The sequence below is a fragment of the Lepus europaeus genome, chromosome 5 (assembly GCF_033115175.1).
Source record: "Lepus europaeus isolate LE1 chromosome 5, mLepTim1.pri, whole genome shotgun sequence".
Classification (NCBI taxonomy): domain Eukaryota; kingdom Metazoa; phylum Chordata; class Mammalia; order Lagomorpha; family Leporidae; genus Lepus; species Lepus europaeus.
This window is the reverse complement of record NC_084831.1, coordinates 100,479,444-100,499,998: the sequence shown is the minus strand read 5'-3', so window position 1 is coordinate 100,499,998 and position 20,555 is coordinate 100,479,444. Positions and strand designations below refer to the sequence as shown.

At 37.1% G+C, this 20,555-nt stretch overlaps 1 non-coding gene across 1 annotated transcript; it reads right to left on the bottom strand.

The window, feature by feature from the left end:
- Positions 1–585: 585 nt before the first annotated feature.
- LOC133761284 (U6 spliceosomal RNA) lies at positions 586–688 on the bottom strand. Its single transcript, XR_009866085.1, has one exon. It is a non-coding gene; the product is annotated as a U6 spliceosomal RNA (small nuclear RNA).
- Positions 689–20,555: the final 19,867 nt, after the last annotated feature.

Below are 20,555 nucleotides of genomic sequence, written 5' to 3'. Positions count from 1 at the left end.
GTGACAAATTCTTTTAATTTCTGTTAGTTCTGGAAGATCTATATATTTTTTTTATTATTATTTGATAGGTAGAGTTATAGATAGTGAGAGAGAGACAGAGAGAATGGTCTTCCTTCCATTGGTTCACTCCCAAGTGGCCGCTACAGCCGGTGCACTGCGCCGATCCGAAGGCAGGAGCCAGGTGCTTCCTCCTGGTCTCCCATGCGGATGCAGGGACCTAAGCACTTGGGCCATCCTCCACTGCCTTCCTGGGCCACAGCAGAAAGCTGGACTGGAAGAGGAGCAAATAGGACTTGAACCTGACGCCCATATGGGATGCTGGCACCTCAGGCAGAGGATTAACCAAGTGATCCACAGCGCCTGCCACGAAGGTCTATATTTCAACTTCATTTATAAATGAGAGCTTTGCTGGGTATAATTCTGGGTTGACAGGTTTTCCTTTTTCTTTTAGGAATTGGACTGTCTCTCCATTCTTTTCTTACCTGGAGGGTATCTAAGAGAAACTAACTCTCAGAGTAATTTGAGATCTTTTGAAGGTAACCCGGCATTTCTCTTGTGCACATTTTAGCATCTTTATGTTTTACAAAAAATATGGAACATTTCATAAATTTGTGTGTCATCCTTTCCCAGGAACCATGACAATCGTCCTTACATTGTTGCAATTTTTTGTGGTTGTGTTGTTGAAACGAGCACCAAGGTGTTTCTTGCAGGCAGCATATAGATGAGGCTTTTTTCTTTTTAAATCCATTCAGCCAGTCTGTATCTTTTAATTCAAGAATTTCTTCTGTTTGCACCCAAGGTTATTATTTGTAAGTAATGACTTGGTCCTGCCGTTTCTCATGTATACTCTTATTGTTTGTTTTGAATCTATTTTGTTCTATTACTAGATTTTCTGTCTTCGCTGAGTGTCTTTCTCCATTTCTGAGTGTGGCACATCATTTAAATTTCATTTATAAGACTGGCCAGATGGTGACAAAATATTTCCGTTTTTACTTTTGTTGGAATGTCTTTATTTCACTTTGATGTGTGAATGAGAGCTTTGATGGGTAATGTATTCTGGGGGCAGTTATTTCATTTACAAGTTGAACTGCATCTCTCCACTCTCTCCTGACATACACGGTTACTGTTTAGAAATCTTCTGTTAATCTGATTGGTAATCCTTTAAAGATGATCTGGCTTGTCTCTCTCACTTATTTTAGGATATTCTCTTTATACTTTCATTTGAAAGTTTGGCAGTTATAATATATTATAGTGAAAATATTTTTCTGATCATGCCTGTATATGTGTTTCCTACATTTAAATGCCTGTATCTTTCTGCAAACTGGACAAATTGCTATAATTTCTATTAATAAGTTTTCTAAGTCGTTTTCCCCCATACTATCAGGAAATCCTAAGGCTTGTATATTTGGTCATTTGTTGATATCCCATAGATCCTGAACACTGTTTACAGTCTTTCTAATTTTTTTTTCTGGTATATGTCAAAAGAACGTTCTTCTAGGTGAGATATTCTTTCTTCTGCCTTACCAAGTCTGTTTTTAAGATTTTTCGCTATATTTTAAATTTGGCAGAATGAATACTTCATTTCTAATATTTCAGTCTGATTTTTCTTCACTCTATTTCTTTACAGAATTTCTCTTCTATGTCATGTATGCATTTCCTTATTTTATGTAATTGTTTCTCTGTTCTTTTGTAACTTTACAGTTATTCTTTTGAATTGATTTATAGGCATTTTGTCAACCTCCCCTTTTTCACAGCCCAATATTAATATGTTATTGCATTCCTTTTGAGGAGTCATAGTGCCTGCATTGTTCATGTTTCTTGTGTTTCTACACTGGTTTTTACACATCAGGGTTATTAATTTTATTATCTCCTCTGGAGCTGAGTTTTTTGTTTGTTGTTTGTTCATTTGTCTGTTTTGATTGATGTCCTTAATCTTGGAATTTTGTCTCTCTGGATCACTAGAGTGCCTGAGACTTGTGCAGGATTTCCAGAAGTATGTGCTGGGTGGCACTACTCACAATTTGTGAGTAGGATATAAATCTAAAGAGATACCAAAGTTGGATGTGTTTCAGCATTTACAGTCAGTTGAGGGAGGGGATGTTGTTGCTGACTAATGTGTTCACCATCCCAGCTCTTCTCTTCCAAGGTGCATCACTTGATTCATGGCCTAGAGTGAGCTCATAGTGCCTGCACATCTCACATAGCCAGGCAAATGCATGAGAGAGAACACTGACTCACTTCATGTTGCGTCCTCCAAGGCCGCTGAGAGATCTGTCCACAGCACACAGGAAACTGAGTCCCCCAAGTCAGACCATTCACAGGAACCCAGTCATAACTAATGTCCCTCTCAGGTCTATGGCTTGTACCCAGAACTCTCACAGTCACAGAGTGCAAAGGGTTCACTCTCTGCCCGGTGAGCTGCCACATCCCTTGAGTAAGATGCCCATTGTTCTCTGAGTCGGGATACAGATGACTGCAGCAAATTGAGACTGATGCCTTGGTGGGGAGAAGAGAGCCCATGTGGTCTATCTTTGTGGAATAAAGCAATTGTTCAGCACCCCCACCGGTTTCCCAGGTTGAATTGAAAGCCACTGAGTACCATGGAGTTCTCCCCTCGTCTAAACCAAGAGGTGTTGGCTGTGGAAGCCTCCTCTCACCTTGCCTGGGTGAGAGGTACTGGTTGTGAATATGCAGGAGTCTCTGGCAGCACGCAGAGATATGGAACACTTCATAAATTTGCATATCGTCCTTTCACAAGGATGACTGTGGTTATATGTCTGTTTTCTTTCCTTGCTGCTATATGGAATCTCTGTTCTGCTCCATCCATTCTCCACTGAAAATTTCTCTCAATCAGTCCCCTAAGAACATGGTTCTTCCTCTGTTCTTCTGATATTTGGCTGTGGTTGAAGTCAGTGTGTTTTCTCCCTATTCAGCCAACTTGTATCTTGGATAAAACTTTTAATCACACCACACTTTAGTATTTTTTACCTATGGATCTATTTGCACAATTCAAGTTGTTGTCACATGCATTGTGTTGTTAAAGAAACACAGAGCAATGGACTCAGAAGTTTGCCATTTTTCAGTTAAAAATGAGGAAAGGGGTTGGTTCCCCACCTTCCTCCATGACAGTCCACTGACTTACTTCCTCCTTCCCCATAGATGATATTCACCTTCTCAAGTTGTATTTTCTCAACCATAATTTGTATACCTTTATTTTCAAAACTGTGTTTTCACATAGTTCTAATTTGTAAGAGATCCTGTCTAAAAATAATTGGACCACCTTTCATCTTGTTGCTGTTATAATAGGAAGCTTTGCTTTGTGATATCTGACTTAATGCACATTTACTCAGCTACATTTATGGAATTTTTTGTATATTCAGAAAAATAATTTTACTTACCCCATTCATCCACATTTTCCATATTGAGAAGTTGGGGTTTGTGACTAATTATGCATTTTTATATTTCAGAATACAGTGTTTGCTTGATTTCATATATATATCTATATATTTAAAAAAACCTATGTTAACATTTAATATACAATCATATCAATAAGAATGCATATTGTGAGAATTCTAAACTATGTATGCTATCATCCAATTCTGCATAAATATTGAATTCCTACCATGTAGCAGGCTTTCTTCTAGGTGACAGTAAGCAAGACACATATTGGCCCCCATCTCCTAAGCCTTATTCTTTTATTTGTTTATTTATTTATTTATGTATTTATTTATGTATTCATTCATTCATCCATTCACTCATTTATTTCAGAGGTAGAGTTACAGTAAGAGAGAGGGAGAGGCAGAGAGAAAGATTTACCATCTGCTGGTTCACTTCCTGGCTGACCACAATGGCCAGAGCTTTCCCGATCTGAAGCCATGAGCCATGAGTTTCTTCTAGGTCTCCTATGTCAGTGCAGGGACCCAAGCACTTGGGCCATCTTCTGCTGTTTTCCCACACCATAGCAGGGAACTGGTCAGAAGAGGAGCAGCTGTGACATGTACCAGTGCCCATATGGGATGCCAGCACCATAGGCAGAAGTTTAGCCCACTATGCCATAGCACTGGCCCCCTAAATCTTATTATAAAATATGGATAACTAGAGTTATATAAAAAGTTTCTAGAACCAAATGGCTTGGCTTCTTATCAAAATCATGCGTGAAAATTAAATTTTTCTCAAAGAATAAACAATTAGGAGTCGACAAATTAATGACTTTTTTTTTAAAGATTAATAACTTATTTGAAAGACAAAGGTACAGAGAGAGGTAGAGCCGGGGTGGGGGAGGGTCTTCCATCCGCTGATTCACTCTCCAAATGACCACAGCTGCCAGAGCTGTGCTGATCTGAACCCAGGAGCCAGGAGCTTCTTCCAGGTCTCCCAAGTGGGGTGCAGGAGCCTAAGGACTTGGGCCATCTTCCACTGCTATCCCAGGCCATAGCAGAGAGCTGGATCAGAAGTGAAGCAACCAGGGCTCAAACTAGTGCCCATAAGGGATGTCTGCACTGCAGGCCAGGGCTTTAATCCTCTGCACCACAGCACCGGCCCAAATTAATGGCATATTTAAACAAATATGCACAAAGAGAAACCTGAAAGTCAATCAGAATTTTCTTGCATTATCTAGAAATACATGAAGAGACTTTAAACAGCTCCTGGAAAAAAGGAATTAGAAGATAATGCATATTTTCTAGAAACTTTCTTGAAGACCCCTTCTAAAAGAAACAATCATGAACATCCTTCTCAACTGCAAGCATACCTTCCAGCTTTCAAAGGAGGAGGTTTGGCAGAATAACTACCAGTTTGATGGCTTCCTATGGAGGTCTTTGCCCTTTTCCATTCTGCAAAATGAAGTGAACTAGGTTCTTGCTTTTGCCTGATGATTATACATTGCTTAAGAAATAAAATCTATGATTTATTTGATAATGAGGCAAAATATCTTAAGTTTCTTCTTCTTATGTACAAGTATTAAGTACAACAAATCTACTATGATTTATTAAATTAACATAAGACAAATTTATATATATTTTAATGTGTGTGTGAATGTTGCAGATTCCTTTAAAAATCTCTTTACCCATCTGACATTTTTGGTGTCAGTTATATATTAATAATTTTATAATATCATTTAAATAGTAATGATCAATTTCACTGTCGGAGAAGATACATAACAATTAGTTTAATTTTGGTATAATTTAAAACATAAAGTTGCACAGAAATATTCTGATTGGACATCATCATTTTTGGGCAGAGCCTAATATTGAAATGTTTTTTCAAGCAAATTAACTTCACCTTTGGAACATTTTGAACTTGTGGTCAGCTAAACCCTTTAAGGGTTTCATCATATCAATCGTTGTCAAATAAGGTCTCTGTAATGATCTGCCTGGCTCCTGTTCCCATTGTATGCCAACCCTGATGGAACTGAGACACCACAATAAACTCAAAAATCCTATAGATAGGATTTGATGATTTAACATTTCTTAATTTAGGCTATTTCCAATTTCAATTGATTATAAGAAAACTCTTATAAACATTTGCAAATGTTTACATTTACCTCTGGAAGGAGTTAATTTGTTGATTGACAATTTTATTTTCATGGTATATCAGGTTTAGTGCTGGATAATGAGGATGGGACAATAAAGGCAGATTTGTTATATTCTCTTGTGAAACTACAGGCAAATTGGAAAAATATTTGTAGTAAGTAAAGTCATTCTATTTTTGTTTTAGACCCATCCTTTTCTGTCCTAAGAACACTAAAAAGCTTTTCTGTTGCATTAGTTCTTTAGTATTTACTTTGCTCACAGGTAAAAAAGAATGGTTCTCTTCCTTCCCTTCAAATATCAATTAAAATTGTTTTGAATGGTTATGAAAATCCTATAAAATATACTTTATCTGGTGTAGGATAAAGTATATTATTATTGGCAGGTATGGAATAAGAGCCAAATCCATATCCAACTATAATTGTTGAATATTTGTAATGCTTCAGTTATATTTCAAACCTATATTCCAGAAATATTGCATTCATTTTATTTACCAGAGCTGTTATAATTGGTGGCATTTTATTTATATCTCAGTAGATGATTTCAATCATTCAATATTTTCTTCCATTTATTGGCAGAAGTTGTATTTTCAAAATTAGAAAATCTGAATTCTTCTTTCATTAACATTATTTCCTGGTACCTGTCTTAACTTGAAGTGGTGTAGAATTTTTTTGTGTAGTTATAACAAAAATTAATTTTATTGTATTCATTAAAAGTGTATTTTTATATTTAGTGTTTTTATTATAAAAGTAATGCACATAATTTAAAACATATGGTAGAAATTAGGGAGCTAAGATGATTCTTTTCAAAACCATTCAGGAAAAGAATTCCTCATCCCAACAAAGAAAAGCCCAGGACTAGATGGTTTTACTGCTAAATTCTACCAGACATATAAAGAAGAGCTAACTCCAACTCTTCACAAACCATTCAAAACAATTGAAAAGGAGGGAAGCCTCCCAAATACTCTCTATCAAGCCAGCATCACCTTGATTCCTAAACCAGAGAAAGATACATCAGAAAAAGTGAACTACAGGGCAATATCCCTGATGAAAATAGACTCAAAAATCCTCAACAAAATATTAGCTATTTTAATCTAACAGCATATTATAAAGGTCATTCACCCAGACCAAATGGGATTTAGATTTGGTTTGCAGGGATGATTCAACACTCACAAATCAATCAATGTGATGCATCATATTAACCAACTGAAAAACAAAACCCTTATGATTATCTCAATTGATGCAGAGAAAGAATTTAATAAAATACAACATCCTTTCATGATGAAAACCTTTAGCACATTGTATATAGAAGGAAACTTCCTCAAGACAATCAAGGAAATTTATGACAAACCCATGGCCAGCATGGAGATAAAAGCTGGATGCATTCCAAGAACCAGAACCAGATAAGGATGCCCACTCTCACCAGTGCTAATTAATATAGTCCTGGAAGTTTAGCCAGAGCCATTAGGCAAGAAAAAGAAATCAAAGGGATACAAATTTGAAAGGAGGAAGTCAAACTATCCCTATTTGCCGAATATCCCTATTCTGTATCTAGGTGATCCAAAAGATTTCACTAAGATGCTATTGGAACTCAAAGAAAAGTTTGGTAAAGCAGCAGGATATAAAATCAGTGTACAAAAATAGACAGCCTTTTTTACACAGACAATGTCATGGCTGAACAAGAACTTCTAAGATTGATCCTATTCACAATAACTAGAAACGAAAAATCAAATACCGTGGAATAACTTTAACCAAGGGTGTCAAAGATCTCTATGATGAGAAGTACAAAACATTAAAGAAAAAAATAGAGTAAGATACAAAAAATGGAAAAATGTCTATGTTCATGGATTGTAAGACTCAATATCATCAAAATGTCCATACTTCGGAAAGAAATTACAGATCCAATGTGTTCCCAACCAAGATACCAAGGGCACTCTTCTCAGAATTGTGAGGTATCTCCAAATTGACTTCCACAGCGGTTTTACCAGTTTACATTCCCACCAACAGTGGATTAGGGTAGCTTTTCTCCCACATCCTCCCAGCATTTGTTGTTTATTGATTTCTATATGAAAGCCATTCTAACCGGAGTGAGGTGAAACCTCATTGTGGTTTTGATTTGCATTTCCCTGATGGCTAGTGATCCTGAACTTTTTTTCATGTGTCTGAATATAGACCTAATCCACTGTTGATGGGAATGGAACCTGGTAAAATTACTATGGAAATCTGTTTGGAGATACCTCAGAAAACTGAATATAGGCCTACTATATGACCCAGTTATCCCACTCCTGGGAATTTAACTAGGGGAAATGAAATCAGCAATTAAAAGAGTTATCTGCACTCCCATATTTATTGCAGCTCAATGCACAATAGCTAAACCTAAATCTAAATGCCCATCAATGGAAGACTGGATAAAGAAATTATGGGATATGTACTCTATGGAATACTACACAGCAGTAAAAAAAAAAAGATGAAACCAGTCATTTGCAACAAAATGAATGAATCTGGAAAACATCATACTTAATGAAATAAGCCAGTCTCAAAGAGACAAACACCATATTTCTCCCTGATTTTTAATAACTAATAGAGCACCTAAAAGGAAATCTGTAGAAATGAAATTGACATTTTGAGAAACAATGACTTGAACATCCCTATTCTTGACTGTTGAGGAACAGTTTTTTTTTTTTTTTTCTTAATGGAGAATGGGACTGGAAATGAAAGAGGGAGGAGGAGGTGGAGTGGATATGTGTGGGTGGGAGGGCAGGGATGGTGTGAAGAATCACTATATTCCTAAAGTTATTCTTACGAAATTTGTACTCATTAAATAAAAGGTTTCTTTGGGGAAACAATAAAATTTAGCCACTCCAAAAAAAAAAAAAAAAGAATGACAGTTGCTTTAAGTAGCTCTCCAACCTAAGAATCAGCCCTTAAGCCATTCTGGTCTGGCTGAAATGCCTATAAGAACATTCCAGACATGGAAAGCCAAGACACTGTGGCCAAAAATGTCTTATATGAAGGACCTTGATGAGTGAGACCACAGTGGAAAGAAGTGGTCATCAAAGAAGGAGATACTTTTCTCTGAATGGGAGGAGAGAATTTCCACTTTGGCTGTGCTCTTGTCTAAATAGTGATGGAGTTTGTGGATTCAAAAGGCTTCCATAACCTAGGCAGCTCATGTCAAGAGCCTCTGGTGATCACTGACCTCATACATAAGAGTGTTGATCATTAAATTAACAAAAGGAGTCCATGTGCACTAACTTCCCATGCAGGACCTCTGTCCTCAGAGAGTTATATTCTAATTATGCCTAAATGCTCCCAAAAGATGTATAATTCTCAGGTGCTTATTTAAAATAAAGTGTTTCTAAATTTAAAATAAAGTGTTTCTAAAAAATGAAATGAAATTAACTTCAAGATATAATGACTGTGAACAGCTCTTGTCTCCACTGTTGAGGAACACTGTTTTGTTTTTTTTTTCTCCTTGCAAATTGTTGAACTCTTTACTTAGTATAAAGTTGGTCTTCTGTGTATAAAATTAATTGAAAATGGATCTTAGTGGAGAATGGGACTGAGAATGGGAGAGGGAGGAGGATGGGTGAGTGTGTAGGTGGGAGGGCAAGTATGGTGGGAAGTATCACTATATTCCTGAAGTTGTACTTATGAAATACATAAAGCTTGCAATCCTTAAATAAAAGATTTCTTTGGGGGGGGGGAATAAAATAAATATGCTTTAAAAAAAACTGTAGCTTTCAAAGTTGTCAAGATCAAGAAAGACCAGGAAATAGTGAGGAAATATCATAGACTTGGGGTGACTAAACAGACATGATTAAATGAAACTTCAGCCACACATTTGGATCCTGAAAGAAAAAATGTATATCAGTAGGGAAACTACTAAAATGAAAATAAAGTGTGTTATATGTTAAAAAAAAGAATTCCTAGAAAAATTAATATATAAAAAATGAAATTCTGTCTATATATCTTATATGCATGACTATGTATAGTATTTTATATTATATATATGACTACTTATACACAGATTAGATAAGACTAATATATAGTTATGTATATACTAGATATTAAGGTTATGTAAACATATATATATATATATATATATGGTAGGCTTACTTGTAGTTTTTGGTTATCCTCTAAATATACTGTGCAAATTTGACTAGCCACCAAAAATATACAGTTCTTATTTCCTTACATATTTACTAATTAGTACCAAATATTGATATTTATAACTTTTGTAAATCTCTTAGGCAAAACATTGAGTTTTGTTGTATCAATATTTCTTTAATAATTATTAATTAGGACCTATTACATGGTTGACATTTTCCTTATATTCTCTGGATAGAATGTCAATTAGGTTATTATTCTCTGGGATTTTTAGTATTCCAATTCAGGAAGGGAAGTTTAGAGTGAAAGGGCTAGAAATGTCAAATAGCAAATATGTTATGTAGCAGTAAGAACAGTTATGCAAAAGTCATTGAATAGTTCCCTGAGTATTTGGGGAAACTTGATATTAGAAAATGATATTTACATTGAGATTTAAGAAACAGAAAGGAGCCAGTCACATGAAGAGAAGGAGAAAGAGTTATCAGGAAGAGGGAACAGTTAATATAAAATATCTTACACAGAAATGAACTTTTTCTAAGCAACATATGAGGAAAAACCTGTGGTTATGACAAACAAATATATGAGATGAGCTAGAAGTAATTAAAGTCCGCATTTTATAGCTGGTATGTGAAGGTCTAAGTAAGTATTAAAAGATATGGCAAAAGAGCTGCCTTGGAGAAAAAGAGAAATCACAAGTCACAGAAACTCAATTCTTCATTTCCAAGGCTTTCTCACATGTTGAGATGACAAAGCATGGTGGTTCTGCCCAATATAAAGGGAAGTTAGCTGGGGTGGCGGCACCTTAGTGAATGTTCTCTGATGAAAATCAAGGTTTAACCTTAAGTTTCTTCACAATTGTAGGTCTAGTGTAGTGACACCATGGGTTAAGCCTCTTCTTGTGACTCCACCATCCTATATCAGAGTGCCAATTTGAGGCCATTACTCGGTTGCCAATCCAGCTTCTTGCCAGTGTGCCTGGAATGGCAGTGGAATTTGGCTAAGTACTTGAGTCCCTGCCACTCATATGTGAGACCTGGTTGGAATTCCTGGATTTTGGCTTCAGCCTGGCCCAGATCTGACGTTTATGGCCATTTTGGGGAGTAAACCAGTGAATGGAAGATGCTTCTCTCTCTGTCTCTCTGTCTCTCTCTCTCTGTCACTCTGCCTATCAAAACAATAAATATTAAAACAAAATGTTTATTTTTGTCTGCTTTAAAATACTCTAATGATATCTTAAAGTAACATAGTTGACTCCATGAATATACAGGAAGCCAAAAAATATTTATTATTATTTACTATTCAAAAAGCAATTGATCTTCAAAAACAGAAGGAATGGATTATCACCCACTGTGATAAAAACTGTCTTTGAGGTCGGCGCCGCAGCTCACTAGGCTAATCCTCCGCCTTGCGGCGCCGGCACACCGGGTTCTAGTCCCGGTCGGGGCACCGATCCTGTCCCGGTTGCCCCTCTTCCAGGCCAGATCTCTGCTGTGGCCAGGGAGTGCAGTGGAGGATGGCCCAAGTCCTTGGGCCCTGCACCCCATGGGAGACCAGGAGAAGCACCTGGCTCCTGCCATCGGAACAGCGCGGTGTGCCGGCCGCAGCGCGCCTACCGCAGCGGCCATTAGAGGGTGAACCAACGGCAAAAGGAAGACCTTTCTCTCTGTCTCTCTCTCACTGTCCACTCTGCCTGTCAAAAACAAAAAAAAAAAAAAAAAAAGACAAAAAAAAAAACTGTATTTGAGGTTTTCTGTGGTCAATAAAGTGGTCAGATTTAGACATATTTAATTTACAGTACCTACTGGACTGTCAACTAGAGATAGATATCCAGTGAAGCAATTGGCAATATTAGACAAAATGAGCAGTCCAGTTAAGAAATAGTCAAAGGATCAGACAGATATTTTTTAAAGGTTTTTTCTTTTTTTGAAGATTTATTTATTTGTTTGAAAGGCATAGTTTCAGAGAGGCAGAGAGAGAGATATTTTCCATCTGCTTGCTCACTCCCCAGATGACCACAATGGCTGGAACCGCGCCAATACAAAGTCAGGAGTCAGGCGCTTCTTCCGGGTCTTCCCACGGGGGTGCAGTGGCCCATTAACTTGGGCCATCTTCTACTGCCTTCCCAGGCCATAGCAGAGAGCTAGATTGGAAGTGGAACAGCTGGAACTCGAACCGGCTCCCATATGGGATGCAGGCACTGCATGTGGCAGCGTTATTTGCTATGCCACAGCGCTGGCCCCAGAACAGATTTTTTCTAAAGGAGAAACACAAATGGCCAAAAAACACATGAAAAAATGGTCAGTGTTGCTAGCTATCAGGGATATACAAATAAAAGCAATGAGATGCCAACTCACTGCAGTTGGAATGGCTATTGTCAAGGGACAAAAAATAGTAAATGGCATGAGGTTTTAGAGAAAAGGGAACTCTAATAAACTGAGATGAAAATGCAAATTATTATAGTCATTATGAAAAATAGTATGGAGGGTCTTCAAAAAGCTGAAATTAAATCTACCATATGATTTAGATATCCCACTACTGGGAATACATTCAAAAGAAGTTAACACAGCATATTAAAGAGATGCTTTGTTTATTATAGCACTAGGCAAAATAGCAAAGATTTGGGATCAGCCTAGATGTCCATTTATGTATGAATGAATTAAGAAAATTTGATATACAAAAACAAAAGAAAATTATTTGGTTACACAAAAGAATGAGATCCTGGAATTTGTAACAAAATGGATAAAATTGGAGATTATGCTAAATGAAATAAGCCAGACACAAAATATAATTACCAAATTTTTTTTCAAATGTGGAAATTAAAATATATGTAGTAAAAAAGTTATGACCATATATGTATATTTACTAATGCCTCATAAACTATATGTTTCAATGTATAGTATTTATAAAGTAATTCTTTTACAACTATATAATATCTTTACAATTACATATTTGCAGTGAAATATGCATGTGATATTATGTGACATATAAATATTTTCACTGAATTATACCTTTTATATAATAATATACCTCCCCATTTCCTCATTTTATAACATTACTATATCTACCTTACTTTCTTTATATTTCCCTAGTGTATATTTAGCTTTCAGTCTTAAATCTTTCTGTTTGAATGTGTCTCTTAATTATAGCATAGATTTGGGTTTTCTATGTGACTCGTTCTGTGAAGCATTGTATCTTAATACTTACTTTTACTTAAAAAATAAACAATTAAATAAAAATGTATGAGTTCAGGAGAGAAGTCTTTTCTAAGTTATCAGATTTAGAGCTGTTAAAACTTTGATGGCATTGAAATTTGAAGTATAGAAGGCCATTATTAATGAATTCTTATAGATAGGGGTGAAAGACAAGGGGTGGAATCGTGGAATACTCCTACATGCAATGTCAGAAAGTTTATGTGGATACACACGACTCAGAGTAGTCAACAAACACTACAACTAGAGAGTATGGTGTACCTCACCCCAGTTAAAACGGCTTTCACACAGAAATCTGCAAACAACAAATGCTGGTGAGGATGTGGGGAAAGAGGTACCTTAATCCACTTTTGGTGGAATATAAACTGGCCCATCTACTGTGGAGATATCTCAGATTCGAATATAGACCTACTTCATGATCCAGTCATCCCACTCCTGGGAATTTACCCAAACCAAAAGAAATCAGCATATGAAAATGTTCATTGCCACTCAATTCACAATAACTAAGATACGGAATCAACTCAGGTGTCCATCAACTGAAGACTGGATAAAAAAAAAATTGTGGTATATATACACAATGGAATATTACTCAACTTTAAAAAAAAGAAAAACAAAGAAATCCTGTCATTTTCAACAAAATGGATGCAACTGGAAACAATTATACTTAATGAAATAAAGCAGTCCCTAAGAGAGAGATATATCTTTTTCCTGATCTGGGGTAACTAATAGAATACCTAAATAAACTTGTATAAATTAAATAAATTTTTTTAAAAATTAAAATAATTTAAAAAGGGATAGAAAAGTTGCCAGAACTGTGGCATACTGGGTAAAGCCACTGCCTGCATTGCCAGCATCCCATATCCCAGCTTATCTACTTACGATCCAGCTCCCTGCTAATAAGCCTGGGAAAGCAGAGGAAGGTGACTCAAGTGCTTGGGCCCCTGTATCCATGTGGGAGATCCAGAGGAAACTCCTGTCTCCTGGCTTTAGATCAGCCCAGCTCTGGCATTTTGGGGAGTGAGCCAGCAGATGAAAGATCTCTCTCTCTCTCTCTCTCTCTCTTTCTGCCTCTTCCTCTTCCTTTCTCTTTGTAATTCTACCTTTCAAATAAATAAATGTCTTTTTAAAAAAGAATAGAAAAATCGATCAATGAAACAGAAGATAGAGCTCCAAAATAAGGACAAATACGATCTTTACAAAGTATCAAAGACCATGCAATAAGAAAAGGTAGCCTTCTAGCAATAATGCTGGAACAATTGGACATTCATATGCAAAAAAATCAGTGTAGATTGAGATCTTACACCCTTCTCAAAAATTAACTCATAACATCATAGACTTAAATATAAAATCTAGAACTATAAAACTCCTAGAAGATTATATGGTTGAACACTTAGGTGACCTTGGATATGGCAATGACTTTTAAAATATAACGCTAACGGCATGATTCATAAAAGAATAAAATGATAAATTAGGCTTCATTAAAATTAAAATCTCTGCTTTATAAAACATTGTCAAATAAATGAGATGGCAAACCATAGACTTGTCAGAAAATATTTGTAAAAGACCTGTCTGACAAAGGACTGTTACATAAAGTATACTAAGAACCCTTAAAATTCAATAATAAGAACACTGTATATTCAATTAAAAATGAACAGATGATCTGAACAGATCTTCATCAATAAAAGATACACAGTGGCAACAAAGGATATGTAAAGATTCTCAATATCATATATCATCAGGGAAATGAAAAGTATAAGAATGAGATATTGCTAAACACCTATAAGAATAGCCATATCCAGAATATTGGTAATAGCAAATGCTAGCAAGGCAGCAGCATGAACTTTCACTCATGCGAAATGGTATAAATATTTTGCGAAACAATTAGGCAATTTCTTTTTATAAAATTAAATATACTTTTACCATATGGTCCAGCAGTTGTGCTTTCTGATATTTACTCAGATAAATTGAAAATTTGTATCTGTACAATAACTTGCATACAAAACTTATATTTATAATTGCCAAACTTATAGGTAACCAAGATATGTCTCAGTTGGTGAATGAGTAAATAAACTATGGTACACATAGGCAATAGAATACTATTCAGTACTAAAAAACACAAACTGTGAATACACTGAAAAACATAGAACTTTAAATGCATATTAGAAAGTGAAGGAAGCCAAAAAGACAAAAAGGCTATATACTGTATGATTTAATAGACCAATCTACAGAGATATTGAAAAGTAAGTTGTTGCCAGGTATTGGGGCTAGAGAAAGGATACTCAGGAGGAGCATAGAGAATCTTAAGGCAGTGGAACTGTTCTATATGACACTATAATAGCTGATCCAAGTCATTACACATGTGTCCAAGCCCCAGAATATGCCATGTCAGGAGTGAACCTAATGTTAACTAGAAACTTTGGGTGATTATAATCTGTCAATATAGGTTTGTCATCAAAATAAAGGTACCAATGGCTCTGTGCAAGAGAGAGATCTTCCAGCTGCTGGTTGACTTCCCAAATGACCACAATAACCTAGATTGGGCTGGTCTGAAGCCAGGAGCCAGAACTCCATCCTGGTCTCCTACTATGGTGGCAGGGTCCCAATTGCTTTGATCATATTCAACTGCCTTCTCAGGTACATTAGCAAGAAACTGGTTTGGAAGTGGTGCTGCCTAAATTTGAACCAGCATTGCCAAATGGGATACTGATGTTGCAAGCAGCAACTTAACTGGCTGTGCCATAATACTGGCCTCAGGATAGTAGTCGTCGTTGTTGTTTCTTTCTTTGTTTAAGATGACAGATGTTACAGTATTTGTATATGAAGTTAAATGGATCATTTTAGAGAAAAATAAAGATGCAAGTAAGAGAGGGAAGACATACTGGTGTAAAGCTATTGAAAAAATGAAGTGGAAAAATTCTCTTTCAGTAGCTTAAAGGAGATTTTATTCAGGACTGCAAAAAGTTCATCCATTGTAACAGAGTGAAAACATGATGTATAAGCACAGGTGTCAGTAGTTTGGAATACGTAGTGGTGACCATGCAGAAGCATTATTTTGACAGTTTGTGTTTGCATGGTAAAATAGAAAGCAATATAACAGGAGTGGGGATAGTGAAAGACAAGCTCATTTTAGAAGACTGTAAAAATTGTGAGGTAATTATTAGGGATATGGGGAATGGAATACACCAGAGTAATGAAGAATTATTAAGAAACACTACAGGCCATCTGATATTAGTGTTCATGAATTTGAATGAGTGTGATTATAATGAATTACCTTGGGATTTAAGTTTAATGAGTTGTAGCAAACTGAATTGAGAGACAAGTGCCTTAATAATCTGAGAATGGAGGATTAGACTGACTTCAAGCTGCTGTCTTCTTCCTGATACTGTTGTGTTCCTGTCCTCAGTTATGTGACATCACTTGTTTAATCCCCAGATATGAGTATTTGGATGTCTTTCTTTCTTTCTTTCTTTTTTTTTTTTTTGACAGCCAGAGTTAGTGAGAGAGAGAGAGAGACAGAGAGAAAGGTCTTCCTTCTATTGGTTCACCCCCCAAATGGCCACTATGGCCGGCGCACTGTGCCGATCAAAAGCCAGGAGCCAGGTGCTTCTTCTGGTCTCCCATGGGGTGCAGGGCCCAAGGACTTGGGCCATCCTCCACTGGCTTCCCGGGCCACAGCAGAGAGCTGGACTGGAAGAGGAACAACCAGGACAGAATCCAGCACCCCAACTAGGACTAGAACCTGGGGTGCCGGCGCCACAGGCAGAGGATTAACCAAGTGAGCCGCGGCACTGGCCAGAGTATTTGGATTTCTAATTATTTGAAATGAAATTGATTCTGATATAACAGATACTATTTGGTGTTTTTCAGGAGTCGAATTTAACCTGATTTAAGTTTCACAAAAGAATATTTTGGTGGCTCAGCGGAGAATGGAATAAATGAGGCCAAAGGCAGAGGCAAAGTTATATCTGTGCTCAAGTTTTAAAATATTTTTTAGTCATTGACCAATTAAATTTGCTCTTTGTGTCAACTGATTGGTGCATTAGTTTCCTAGGGCCATCTTTCATAACAAAATACATGACTGGGGGCTTAAAACAACAGGAAAATTCTCAGTTGGGTGGAGTCTCAAGGGTAGGTTGCTTTTTTGACTTTTCTGGCTTCTGGTACCTAGAGGCATTCCTTGGCTCACGGCAGCAAACACTCATCTTTGCTTCCTTTTTTACAGAACCATCTATCCTCTTTGTGAGTTCAAGGTTCTGTAGCTTTTTAAGGACACCAGATACTGGATGAAGGCCTCATTTAATCCTTAATACTTGGTCATATTCTTTATCTATTATTTTCTCTAGATTCTTTGTTTCTCAGTGTTTTTGTCACGTCTTTATACATGTGCATCAGCTGAAAGCAATTTTAGAAGTGAGTCTTTTATATTTTACTTAAGAAATGCATCAATTAAAATTTGATTTTAATAAATAGGAGTCATTTCAAATTTATATCATTATGATATTCTTTTTTAAAACTATTTATTCATTTGAAAGGCAGAGTTACAGAGAGGCAGAGGCAGAGAGAGAGAAAGAGAGAGAGACTAACTGAGATAGAGAGACTGAGATAGAGGTTTTCCATGCACTGGTTCACTCCCTAGATGGCTGCAATGACGGAGTTGTGCCGATCAACAGCCAGGAGCCAGGAGCTTTTTCTGTGTCCCCCATGCATTTGCAGGGGCCCAAAGACTTGGGCCATCTTCCACTGCTTTCCCAGGCCATTAGCAGGGAGCTGGATTGAAAGTAGAACAGCTGGGACTCCAACCGGGGTCCATATGGGATACTGGCACTACAGGTGGCAGCTTTTCCTGCTTTGCCACAGTGCCAGCCCCCATTATGCTATTCTTATATAAAGAACATTCTACATTTACCATTATATGTTCCATTTTAATTATTTTAAAAATATTTAATGAATTTTTTAGTATCTTGGAATTTATTTTGGGATTTTAATTATGTTGTCTTATTTGTGCCTTTTAGTGTTTTCTATCAACAAAGAGAGCAACTTTTGCTTATTGTCTACATAATTAATGCCTAATTCATGCCAGAGGAATGCATAGCACAGGCCCTTCCATCACCCAAATGTCCCCTTAATGTTGTTTCTTCCTGATGATTAAGGTGAGCTAATTTATTTACTATTTATCCATCTCCAAAAGCTTCTTGCTCGGTAGATTTGTATACCACAAACCTATTCAATCTGGGCTTCTTTTTTACTTTTATTAACTTAACTTTCCCAAGTGTCTGTGCAAACCATCCCTAAGTGGATTTACTCTTGAGGGATTAACAGGAGAGCTCTTGAGTGGAGAGGCAGGGCATGGGGTCTAGATTAGAAGAAACTCCAAGTCTCCAATCTCAGGAGGAAAGTACTACTGACTAAACTCTTTTTTTTGACAAGCAGAGTTAGACAGTGAGAAAGAAAGACAGAGAGAAAGGTCTTCCTTTTCCATTGGTTCACCCCCCAAATGGCCACTACAGCTGGTACGCTGCACAGATCTGAAGCCAGGAGCCAGGTGCCTCCCCCGGTCTCCCATGTGGGTGCAGGGCCCAAGCACTTGGGCCATCCTCCACTGCCCTCCCAGGCCACAGTAGAAAGCTGGACTGGAAGAAGAGCAACCGGGACAGAATCCAGCGTCCCAACCAGGACTACAGCCTGGGGTGCCAGTACCGGCGCCGCAGGCAGAGGATTAGCCAAGTGAGCCACGGCGTTGGCCAATGCTACTCACTAAACTCTTAAACCAATAAGAATTACAGACTTTCACTGTTTGCATACAGAACTTTTTTTTAATAAAAAAGAACTTGCAGTCTTAACGTTGGCAGTCAAGCTTCCTTTTGTGGTCATAAATCTCTCCCAAATGCAAAGAACCTGCTCAAATTTGGCAAAACAGCTGAGTAAAAAGGTCATCTTCTTGCCTAATGGCAGATTCCATAGCTTTTACCACACAATTCCCTTTATGGTCATAATCGTCCCTTGTAAAAATACAACGTTACAGCAGACTCATAAAAATGCCACCTCTGGAATAAGCAAGAAAGGGCACATTCTTATTACCAAACAACTTGTGCATCAATACAGTCTAGCTTCCGTTTAAATCGGGAAGCAGTCATTCCCATTAACAATGCAATAGCTTGATAGACTGCACATTTGACCTTTCAGTGAAAAGAGGAATCTGTTTGCACTTATTTGGATAGGTGTAGATTTCAGATTCTGGATACAAATACAATTCTCATTTAGATTTACAGTTCCTGAAGGGAAGCACTGCTCTCTCCTATGGGTAGTCCAGGACTTAGCAGCTTTAAGTGCAAGGCAGAGTTTAGTAATATAAGGGTTTTGAAGTAAACTCTGTTAGTATTTTCTGTCTTGAAAACAATAAAAAGGAAAAGGAAAAAATAAACCTTGCATGGTGGGGGATGGGTGCAGCATTCAAGCTGAAAGAGAATTTAAATTGACCTCCAGACTTTGAAGTTACCATGATGTACAGAATAAGGAAGGAGGAACAGCAAACATCCACGTATCAGGCAGGTTGAGGTAGGTTATTTCACAGAAAGCAGAATGAAAGCCTTCTTTCTGGACAGAGAGGTGGGGGGGTGAATTATATACTATGACTTGCCAAAGGAAATAAGAAAGCTGGTTAATTGGGCTAAGGGACTTCCCAAGGAACTTGATTATAGAGAAAAGAGTATATCATAGACATATAGTCAATCACAAAGAGAAGAGACTGAAGACCACATGGAAAATACTAGATATTGTCAAACTTTTGAATTTTAAGCACTTTGAACCAATTGTACTTTGTTTCTGATAGAGTATAGGGTGTAGATGTTGAAAATGTGAGCTCTAGATTTGGGCAGCCTGAATCCAAGTTGGTATCCTCAAATTGTTAATTGTAAGAGTAACTTAAAATCTGTTTCTAAAATGGGGCTAATGATAATGTTACCTTATGCGATTTGCATGAAACCTTAGGTTAATGTCTTGTACTGTAAAGAAGAAGAAGAACAACAACAAAAAACAGTTACTAGATGTAGTTGCAGGAAGAATAAAATAAGTTTTTGTTTGCTAGGGCTACCATAACAAAGTACCAAAGACTGGGTGGCTTAAACAGCAATCTATTTTCTCACAGTCAGCAATCTAGAAGTCTCAGATCAAGATTTTGGCAATGTTGTTTTATTCTCAGGGCCATGAAGAAGATTAAGAGTGGGGTTGTGAGAGGGAAGAGGAGGAAAGCATGGAGTGTGGAGGGAGGGAAGGTAGAGGGGGAAGTGTCACTATGTTCCTAAATCTGTATATATATTAAATATATGAAACTTGTATAACTTAAATAAAATTTTAAAATAAATAAAAAGAATATATTACAGTTCTCTCCCCTTCACCTGCTCCCTTCACCCTCACCCATCTTTGTCCTGTGACTTTTGTACCTTCACATCGTCTTCCTTTCATACAGGTCCAGACTTCTTATAAGGACTCCAGGCACGATGGGTTGGGTCTCACCCTAATGACCTCATTTTGATTTGGTTACTTCTGCAAAGACCCTTTATCCAAATACAATCACACTTTTAGGCACCAAGGGTTAGGAATTTACTATGTGAATTCTGGAGGACACATTATTCATCCCTTAACAGAAATATACAAGGGGATATCAATGAGATCACTGATAATATCTTTCTAAGGAACTACTTCTTAACTAT